Raw genomic sequence first — 11,261 nt, 5'->3', positions numbered from 1 at the left:
TATAACTTATATATATACATTATAATACATTATTATATTGATATTATTCAAAGTATATTGCTAGCATATACCTTTTATACGATTTAATCTAAAATATTAACATGCCACTAATATGTATATAGAAGAAAATAAATATGTCACATATACTATTTATATACGAATAATTTATGCAAATATGCATGTTATATTAGTGCAAAACATAAATGGCATATTAATAATATCTATTTAAATATAAATAAGTGTATAAATAACATATGCATATATACATGATTTTTTCCTAAAAGAACACATGATTTATATTATACCACAAACTTACATTATATATTTTTTCACGAAATATATGTATTTTATTTCATTGGAATATACAGATATATAATTTTGCTAGGATTAAGTTGAATAAAAAGGTCTATGTATAAAAAGAAAAAAAAAATTGTTATGGAATGGATCAATGATATATATTTAAATGTAAAGACGTATATAAACAACATATGCATATATACATGAATTTTCCTAAAAATATATGATTTATATGTATATATACCACAAACATACATTATAATTTTTTCATAAAATATATGTATTTTATTCCATCAGAATATAAAGATGTATAATTTGCTACATTACATTATATAAAATGGTCCATGTATGGAAAGGAAAAAATCTGTCACGGAATGACTTGGTTTCTAACGAAATCATAAAACATGTTATGGAATGGAGAGAAACAGTAGGAAAAGATATTAAATACTAGGACTACCTTTTTAAACAAGTTGGTTCTTGTTGATTTGAATTGAATTAAATATGCTATATGTATAAATATTTTACTGCCATATTTGTTAATCATTAATTAATGCTAATCTTTTGTATTATATTTTTAATAGTGTGCTATAAATGAAAGTAGCCCAAATTTGAACTACAAGTTGGAATCTCGACAAACTGCAACTTTAAAGGACCATAATCAAGATTTAATGGGGAGAAATTGAAAAATAGCCAGATTGACAAATGGTCATTCAAAAAAAGCTACAGTTTCAAAAGTAATCGAATTTTAGCCACTTTTCGTGTAAAGATAAATCTGAACGAAAATACTGTTCAAAATCTGAAAATTACTCCAGCATAATATACTGGAACTCCAGTATATTATATGGAGTTCCAGCATACGTATACTTGAACTCCAGCATAATATACTGGAGTTCCAGTATAATATATCGGTCCAGCATAATATGCTGGAAGTTCATACACAGGTGTTCTAATCTCCAGTATATTATGCTGGAACTTTCCGCGTGTTGGAATTCTAGCATAATATACTGGAAGTTCATACACAGGCGCACCGATCTCCAGTATATTATACTGGATCGGTCCATGTTGCAACAAAATAGTGGTTATTTTTCAATGACTTTGCAAACGCTAGCTATTTTTGAATGATCAGTCCGAAAACTGCTAGCCCGTGTGTAACGACCCGACCCATCGTTTCATGTGTTACTGCTCCGTTTTCCCCGTTTATTGCTTCTTCATGTTTCGTTATCGGTATGTGGTGTGTGAGAGTTGATTTGGATTGATTTTGATAAGAAATGAGACACTTAGTCTCTTTAAGGAAGGCTTGTTTTGGAAAAGTCAACCGGACGTTGACTTACGAGTTAGAAGGTTCGGATGTGATTTCCGGTGATTCGGTTAGTTTCGGGGGATGATTTGTGACTTAGGAGTGCGATCGGAATTGATTTTGGAGGTCCGGTGTAGAATTAGGCTTGAATTGGCGAAGTTAGTATTTTGGCGAATTCCGGTTGGTAGGTGAGATTTTGATCCGAGGGTCGGAATGGAATTCCGAGAGTTGCTGTAGCTTCGATATGTCATTTGTGATGTGTGTGCAAAATTTCAAGCCATTCGGACGAGGTTTGGTAGACTTTTTGATCGAAAGTGCATTTCGGAAGTTTTTAAGAAACTTAGGCTTGAATTCGATGTGATTTGATGGTTTTAGCGTTGTTTGATGGGGTTTGATGATGGGAACAAGTTTGAATGAGGTTTTAGGATGTGTTGGTGCCTTTGGTCGAGGTCCCGGGGGCCTCGGGATGATTTCGGATGGCTAACGGGGAGTTTTTGGAATTTCATACAGCTGAAGGCATGCTGTTTCTGGTATTCTCGCTTCTGCGGGTCTTGGACCGCAGAAGCGGAGCCGCTTAANCGGGTGAACAATACCTGCATCTGCATGCGAGGTGCAGGGAGTAAAGTGAGTACTCCAACCCAGTGAGCAATAAAAATGAATAACGGCTGAGAATATAAAATCCCACACAGGCACAGATAATGCTATCTCAAACAATAAAATCAAGTAAACAGCAGGGACCAGTGAAACATAGCAAGAAATTCTCTTTGAAAACAATTAATAAAACAAGTATGCTTAAGTATGGTCAGTCATTGTTACCTAACCGGTCAGCCATTGTTACCTGACCCAACGCGTGTTTCAGTGCCATTGTTACCACTGGTCAGCCATTGTTACCTGACTGGTCAGTCATTGTTACCTGACCAAAACACGTGTGACAGTGTCATTGTTACCACTGTCCAATTCTAAATGGGTACCCGCGCTCACTGTGGGTGTGCAGACTCCGGAGGGGCTCCTACAGCCCAAGCGCTATATCATCATAAGGCCTGAAAGCCTGTACATATCAACATGAGGCCTGAAAGCCTTCTCACAATACACTCGAGGCCTGAAAGCCTCCGCACATATCACTCGAGGCCTGAAAGCCTCCTCACATCACTCGACATATCCTCACATATGACCCTCGGCCTCAATCAGTCCAAAAAAAATCATAAGCCCCTCAGGCATCAGTAAAGACAATAATGCTCAGCTCAAACAATAGTTCAAACATCAGTTAAAACTCAAGGTTGAGTAAAAATATAACTGAGTTCATGAAACAGTGTAATTCAAATGGACTGAGTTCAAATAATATTTCAAAAAGTGAGGAAAACAGTGATGATAGTTCATAAGGAGTTCAAACAGTCGGCAATAAGCCCCAAATATGGCAATAAGCCCAAATCATAGTGAAAACAACAAGTCATTGCTAATACGCGGTAAAATATCATCCGGACTGGACCAAGTCACAGTACCCAATAGTAAATGACCCCGCGCTCGTCATGGAACGCATGTCTCATCTCAACATAGCACCAAGTTGTGCAAATCCGGGGTTTCAAACCCTCAGGACGTCATTCAAAATCATTACTCACCTCGAACCGGTGAAATCTCTAGCTCGCGACGCCTTTGCCCCTCAAACCGACCTCCACGCGCGTCGAATCTAACCAAAACCACAAGGAATACGTCACAATAGGCTAATGAATCATAACCCAATAGAAAAGACTCGAAAAATATCAAAAATTACGAAGTTGGCAAAAACCCGAGCCCCGGGCCCACGTCTCAAAAAATTACGAAATTCACATCACCGGATTCCTCGTCTCGCCACGAGTCCGTACATATCAAATTTACCAAAATCGGAGTCCAATTGACCCCTCAAATCCCTATTTTAAACTCTCATAAGTTCAAGCCCTAAACCACCATTTTTGACCTTTGATTCCTTGATTATTCAGTCTAAATCCATGTTTTTACACCATAAAATCGTATTCTAAGTCCAAGAATCCATACCTGATTAAAGCCCTCGAAACCCTCTTCAAAATCGCCTCAAAGTTCTCAAGGTTCGGAGTCCAAAATGTTGTTCTTTCAAAAAAAATTCGCGAAGAAGATAAATCTCACTTAACTGCCAGCCATTCCGCTTCTGCGGATGTATTATCGCTTCTGCGACTTCCGCATATGCGGTCCACGTCCGCTTCTGCGGACTTTTCACTTAAGGCACCCACCGCTTCTGCGGTCCCTAATTCGCTTCAGCGGGACCGCCTATGCGGTCAAATCTTCCGCTCCTGCGGACTCAGACAAGGTCCCATAATTCCGCTTCTGCGAGGCCCAGCTCGCTTCTGCGAGACCGCACCTGCGGTCCAATAGCCGCAGGTGCGAAAACACCAGATACCAGCAATATGAAACATGCAACAACTCCAAAAACTCTCCGTTTAACCATCCGAACTCACCCCGAGGCCCCCGGGACCTCAACCAAAAGCACCAACACATCCTAAAACCTCATTCAAACTTGTTCCAATCATCAAAACACATCAAACAATGCCAAAACCACTAAATCACATCGGATTCAAGCCTAAGTTCTTCAAAAACTTCCGAAACACGCATTTGATCAAAAACCCGACCGAAACACCTCCGAATGAACTGAAATTTTGCACACACATCACAAATCACATATCGAAGCTACAGCAACACTCGGAATTCCATTCCGACCCTCGGATCAAAATCTCACCTATCAACCGGAATTCGCCAAAATACTAACTTCGCCAATTCAAGCCTAATTCTACACCGGACCTCCAAAATCAAATTCGTTCGCACTCCTAAGTCACAAATCATCCCCCGAAGCTAACCGAATCACTGGAAATCACATCCGAGCCCTCTAACTCAATAGTCAACATTCTGTTGACTTTTCCAACCTAAGCTTTCCTTAAAGAGACTAAGTGTCTCATTTCTTATCAAAACCAATCCAAATCAACTCTAACACACCACATACCGATAACGAAACATGAAGAAGCATGAAATGGGGGAAACGGAGCAGTAACACATGAGACGACGGGTCGGGTCATCACATCCTCCCCAACTTAAACAAACGCTCATCCTCGAGCGTACCCAGAGTTGTACTAGAAGCTAACCAACAGCTGAATAACTTTACCAAGCATATACCCGGGGTGATCTCACGTCACCCTATCTCATATAGGTCCGACAACACAATATAGCCGAAATCTCACGATCCATTTAAACCATAAACCATAGAACCACATTGCACTTTCCGAAATCATACACAATATCAGAACCTCACATCTATGCCCAGAATAAACCCGAACCAGCTGTAATAACCCATACCTGCAACCTTAGGTGAAATCATATAATATACCACACATCCAAACACTCGAAACGATAGCCTCTATTCACAGCAGTTGTCCACAACAACCAAACACCGCTAGAAAATCCCTTATTAGCTAAAGTCTTATTCCAACACTTTCATATACTGCCAACGATAAATAAAACACGCGATAAACCGTAACCATTCCTCAGATCAACCATTCATGAAGCCACTTCCCTTTGACTAATATCACAACAGATTTCCGGGCCATACCTTGATATTATCTCTCTAACAAGCTGCAATCAATTCTGTTCGTATTCATTAATGACTCTAAGGATCACCTCGAATCCAACACACCACTCTGGTGATATGATACCTCAATATAGACCTAAGCCACAACTTGCATAATACGCGTACCAACAAGAAACGACCTGAATATACTCAAATCATGAAAATAACTCAACAAAAGAGCCGTACTTCAAGCTCATCAGTATCATCACAACACAAGGCTGAGACCCCGTCTCACATCATAGAAATAGAACACCTGAATCTACCCCGAAAGGTCATAACTCAACGCAGCCTCGCTACAATGCGCGATCCTATCCAAACACTGTTACACATGGAGCACCTCAAGACACTGTGATCAAAATTCGACAGCCACACACAATTTGATGTCTGAAACCAAGGCAATTCATTGCACCCACGGTGAAATAAACAACATACGACACGCCACCTGATAGGTCATAACCCACACTCCATTTACCGAGCAACATCCGATTACTCTTCCCGCTCGACTTCCACTATGAATCCCCAATAGATCTGCACCACGTGTGCCCATAACCAACAAATCATAACGCCTCACAGCACAGAAAAAAGCAACTCATAGATCTCCCCAGATCACTAACAAGTTCAATAACGATNGAGTTCAAATAATATTTCAAACAGTGAGGAAAACAGTGATGATAGTTCATAAAGAGTTCAAACAGTCGGCAATAAGCCCCAAATATGGCAATAAGCCCAAATCATAGTGAAAAACAACAAGCCATTGCTAATACGCGGTAAAATATCATCCGGACTGGACCAAGTCACAGTCCCCAATAGTAAATGACCCCGCGCTCGTCATGGAACGCGTGTCTCATCTCAACATAGCACCAAGTTGTGCAAATCCGGGATTTCAAACCCTCAGGACGTCATTCAAAATCATTACTCACCTCGAACCGGTGAAATCTCTAGCTCGCGACGCCTTTGCCCCTCAAACCAACCTCCACGCGCGTCGAATCTAACCAAAACCACAAGGAATACGTCACAATAGGCTAATGAATCATAACCCAATCGAAAAGACTCGAAAAATATCAAAAATCACGAAGTTGGCAAAACCCGAGCCCCGGGCCCACTTCTCGAAAAATTATGAAATTCACATCACCGGATTCCTCATCTCGCCACGAGTCCGTACATATCAAATTTACCAAAATCGGAGTCCAATTGACCCCTCAAATCCCTATTTTAAACTCTCATAAGTTCAAGCCCTAAACCACCATTTTTGACCTTTGATTCCTTGATTATTCAGTCTAAATCCATGTTTTTACACCATAAAATCGTATTCTAAGTCCAAGAATCCATACCTGATTAAAGCCCTCGAAACCCTCTTCAAAATCGCCTCAAAGCTCTCAAGGTTCGGAGTCCAAAATGTTGTTCTTTCAAAAAAATTCGCGAAGAAGATAAATCTCACTTAACTGCCAGCCATTCCGCTTCTGCGGATATATTACCGCTTCTGCGACTTCCGCATATGCGGTCCACGTCCACTTCTGCGGACTTTTCACTTAAGGCACCCACCGCTTCTGCGGTCCCTAATTCGCTTCAGCGAGACTGCCTATGCGGTCAAATCTTCATCTCCTGCGGACTCAGACAAGGTCCCATAATTCCGCTTCTGCGAGGCCCAGCTCGCTTCTGCGAGACCGCACCTGCGGTCCAATAGCCGCAGGTGCGAAAACACCAGATACTAGCAATATGAAACAGGCAACAACTCCAAAAACTCTCCGTTTAACCATCCGAACTCACCCCGAGGCCCCCGGGACCTCAACCAAAAGCACCAATACATCCTAAAACCTCATTCAAACTTGTTCCAATCATCAAAACACATCAAACAACGCCAAAACCACTAAATCACATCGGATTCAAGCCTAAGTTCTTCAAAAACTTTCGAAACACGCATTTGATCAAAAACCCGACCGAAACACCTCCGAATGACCTGAAATTTTGCACACACATCACAAATCACATATCGAAGCTACAGCAACTCTCGGAATTCCATTCCGACCCTCGGATCAAAATCTCACCTATCAACCGGAATTCGCCAAAATACTAACTTCGCCAATTCAAGCCTACTTCTACACCGGACCTCCAAAATCAAATCCGATCGCACTCCTAAGTCACAAATCATCCCCGAAGCTAACCGAACCACCGGAAATCACATCCGAGCCCTCTAACTCAATAGTCAACATTAGGTTGACTTTTCCAACTTAAGCTTTCCTTAAAGAGACTAAGTGTCTCATTTCTTATCAAAACCAATCCAAATTAACTCTAACACACCACATACCGATAACGAAACATGAAGAAGCATGAAATGGGGGAAACGGGGCAATAACACATAAGACGACGGGTCGGGTCGTCACAAGATAAATAAAAATCTCTTGCAAATTGGACTATTTTTCACCAAGACCAAAATGTCTTTTGAAAATTAAATTAAGTTATATTGTTTGAGAAGACTGCTCTGAAAATTATGATATGATTGTTTGGCGAAAACAACAGTTTGAAGGAATTAAATCTCAATTGTGTATAGGACAACTTGTAGTTAGTTAGGGTACAAAAGATTCCTTTTAGGCTTGTGTAAATACATACATAGGCTAGTACAGTGCATTATTCATTCAGAAATATACGAAGTAACTTTCCTCATAGTCTCTAAATTCCTACACCATATAACATTTGAAAATAGGGGAAGTATTAGGAATAGTTATAAAAATAAAAAAATTTACCCGCTTCTACCCATAAAGAATTCCTACCCACAAACTATTTACATTACATATTATTGTAGTTGAAAGAAGTTAAAATCAGCACTGATTTCAAAGGAACCAAATAAAACCTTACCACATTTCATATAGGCACAACAAAAAATTTAAATTGGAGACTAAGGCCGTTTGGCCATAAAAAAAGATTTCTTTTTTATAATTTTGTTTTACTTTTTTCCGAAATTAGTATTTGCCATGAAATTTTTAATTTTCACTTGAAGATGAATTTCGAAATTTTTCGAAAATTTGAAAAACTCCAAAAAGCTATTTTTTAAAATTTTCACTTCAAATCACTCACAAAGAATTCAAAAACAGTCCAAAATTATATTCATGTCCAAATACAACTCTAATTTTCAAACACCATTTTAATTTGATTATTTATTTATTTACTTTTTTCGAAATTTTGCAATTCTTATGTCCAAATGCCCACTAAGTGCTGGAGGAGATCTATAGCTTTACATTTTCGACCAAATCCATTTCAAATCAACGTTAAATGAATTCAAACTTCATATTCAAATTGTTACAAATGTTTACAACAAGTTTTAATAATATTCACTCACATTCAAAGTCCAAACAATTATTAAGTTTTCAATTCCCAAACCAAAGCTTCAACGCTCCTTCAATGGTGGACTAATTTTGTTTTTCTTAAATTATCAGCCACTAAAGTTAGACTATGATCATGATTTTAGCTTTGTATAATAACACTTAGATGATAAACAATAGCAGTTGAAGTACGCTATTATAATATATTGTATACTATTTCAGTATACAGTATATTATTATTGTATATTGTTGCAGTATAGCTGTAGACTCTTATAGTATATTGTATACCGTAATTGTAAAAATGTTGGTAACTGTGTTCTTCTTCAATTTTCAGCTGAAATATTTGATCACAATCACCTCAATTCATCTCCAAATACGATCAAATTTTAGTATAAACTTCCCCAAGGTACTACAAGCAATATTTGATAACACCCACTTCGAATTAACAAATAAAATATTCAAGTTAAAGTTTTAGATTAAAGAGATTCAAGCTTTCTACAATAATGGACATTCCAAAAGAATTTTTTCCTTCTAAGTCTGCCTATCAAATGCATCTCCACTACTAAATCCATGGATTTGTTAAAATATCTGCACTAAATCCTGGAGTGGATCACCAATAAGGCAAGCTAGTGATGACGGGAATAGGGAGAAAATTAGGAGTTGGGACTTGGATATTGTAAAGAGAAAGGGATGGGTGGGCGGGTAATTAATTTGGGGAGGATAGGCATAATTGAAACAACTTTTGAGGTTGGGCAAAAATGGGTAATATTTTGTTGGTCGGGCATTTAGTGTAATTTACTATAGAGAAACTACATAATATATCCATTAGACTCAAATTAACTACCCATTTGTGTCCATTTAAGAATTAATTATAATTCTTACCTATCCAGCCCAAACCTATTACCCGACTACTCATTTCCTTTTTTCTCTTGAATTTGTTGTACCTAGTATATAAAAAATTCGTCCATATCCGTACAATTTGCAGTTGACGGGAATTATTAGGTCATCGGAACTAGCAGATTGACAAAAAGTTGTTGCTTCAATACCATAGGGGGAAGGATAACCTGGATCGGCGACAAAAAAAAAAATCGAATTGATAATCACTTGTGAAAAAGTGATCAGTAGAAGTACAGACTTTTGTTGGAGGATCACCAGAAGTTTAATATTTTCCACGGTTGAGCCGACATGTGAGCGGAGGAAGAAGATTGCGTGTATACTGTAGGCTTTGGCCAATTTTGAGAATTTTTTACTACAAAACTAATGGAAAGGTTATTTTCAGTTTTAGGAACTATTTGTGCACCATTCTGTGACGGGCAATAAGTTTGTACTGTACATCATGGTATATTGTATACTGTATTGATATACAATAACTAATTCAAGAGTATATAATTAACTATAATAGTATACTACTAATTTTTTTGAAGGAATGAACCAATCCTCTATATACCAAAATAATATATTATATACCTTTTTGGTTAATTCATTTGTGTATAATTTATTGCGTTGAACTGGCTAAGAAGAATTTGTACTGTATACCAAAAGGATATACTATATACCATTTTGGTATACAGTTTATTCCAATGATATACTATTATAGTATACTATATACGTAACAGTATACTCTTACAATTAGGTCCTTTTAGCATTGTTTGAAATTTTTATTGACAACCGATATTATTTCAATTTAATAATTAAATTAAAATTTTTTTTTTTTTAAACTCTTTGCGTACGATTGTATACCCTGTTGGTATAGCTATATAATATAGTGGTATCATATGTTAGTTGAAATATTTTTTGGTTGTATTTGCTACATTTAATTGGTACACTATTTGATTTTTCTTTAGTAATTGTGGAATAGTACAATATCTTGAATTTTTTAAATTTTCCTTTATGCATGTGTATTATGTAATCATTTTGATTTTTTTCTTTGTGCGTTTGTTTTATATATGTGGTTTGAGGGCATGAGTAGCTCGGTATGATGTATTATGACTTATGTGAATCGTCGGTTTTGGTTTTCAGGTTTATTCGGAACTGATTTGGAAGAATGATTCTCAACTAAGAAGCTTTAAATTGAAAGAGTTGACCAAGTTTGACTTTTTAGTATTTGACCTCAGATTTGGAGTTTTGATGGGTTTGTTAGCTCCGTTGGGTGATTTTGGACTTAGGAGCGTGTCCGGATTGTGATTTGGAGGTCCGTAATTGGATTTGGCTTGAAATGCAAAAGTTGGACTTTTGAAAAGTTTGACCGGGAGTGGGCTTTTTGATGCCGGATTCGGATAGTGATTTTGGGATTTGAAATAATTTTGTTATGTCATTTGGGACATGTGTGCAAAATTTGGGTTCATTCCGGAATGGTTTGCTATGTTTCGACACGAGTTATGGAAGTTGAAAAGTTCAAGTTCATCAAGTTTGAATTGAGGTGTGATTCGTCGTTTCGATATTGTTATGTATGATTTGAGGCCCCGAGTAGGTCCGCATTATATTTTAGGACTTGTTGGTATATTCGGACGGGGTCACGAGTGGCTCGGGTGTGCTTCGGGATGAGTTTTGAACAAGTTCGGGCATTTCGACACTCTGATGTTGTTCTGGATCTTTTGGGAGTGGGGGGGGGGGGGGGGGGAGGGGGGATCATTTTGGAGTGCGGATGTGCAGCCGCAAACTCCCAAAGTGTGGAGGCAGTGGTAATTGTGTGGACTGCAGTTGAAAATGTGCGGACCGCAGTTGA

This window comes from Nicotiana attenuata, unplaced genomic scaffold (assembly GCF_001879085.1).
Source record: "Nicotiana attenuata strain UT unplaced genomic scaffold, NIATTr2, whole genome shotgun sequence".
Lineage (NCBI taxonomy): Eukaryota > Viridiplantae > Streptophyta > Magnoliopsida > Solanales > Solanaceae > Nicotiana > Nicotiana attenuata.
The sequence above is the reverse complement of the archived record's forward strand: the minus strand, read 5'-3'. Positions refer to the sequence as shown.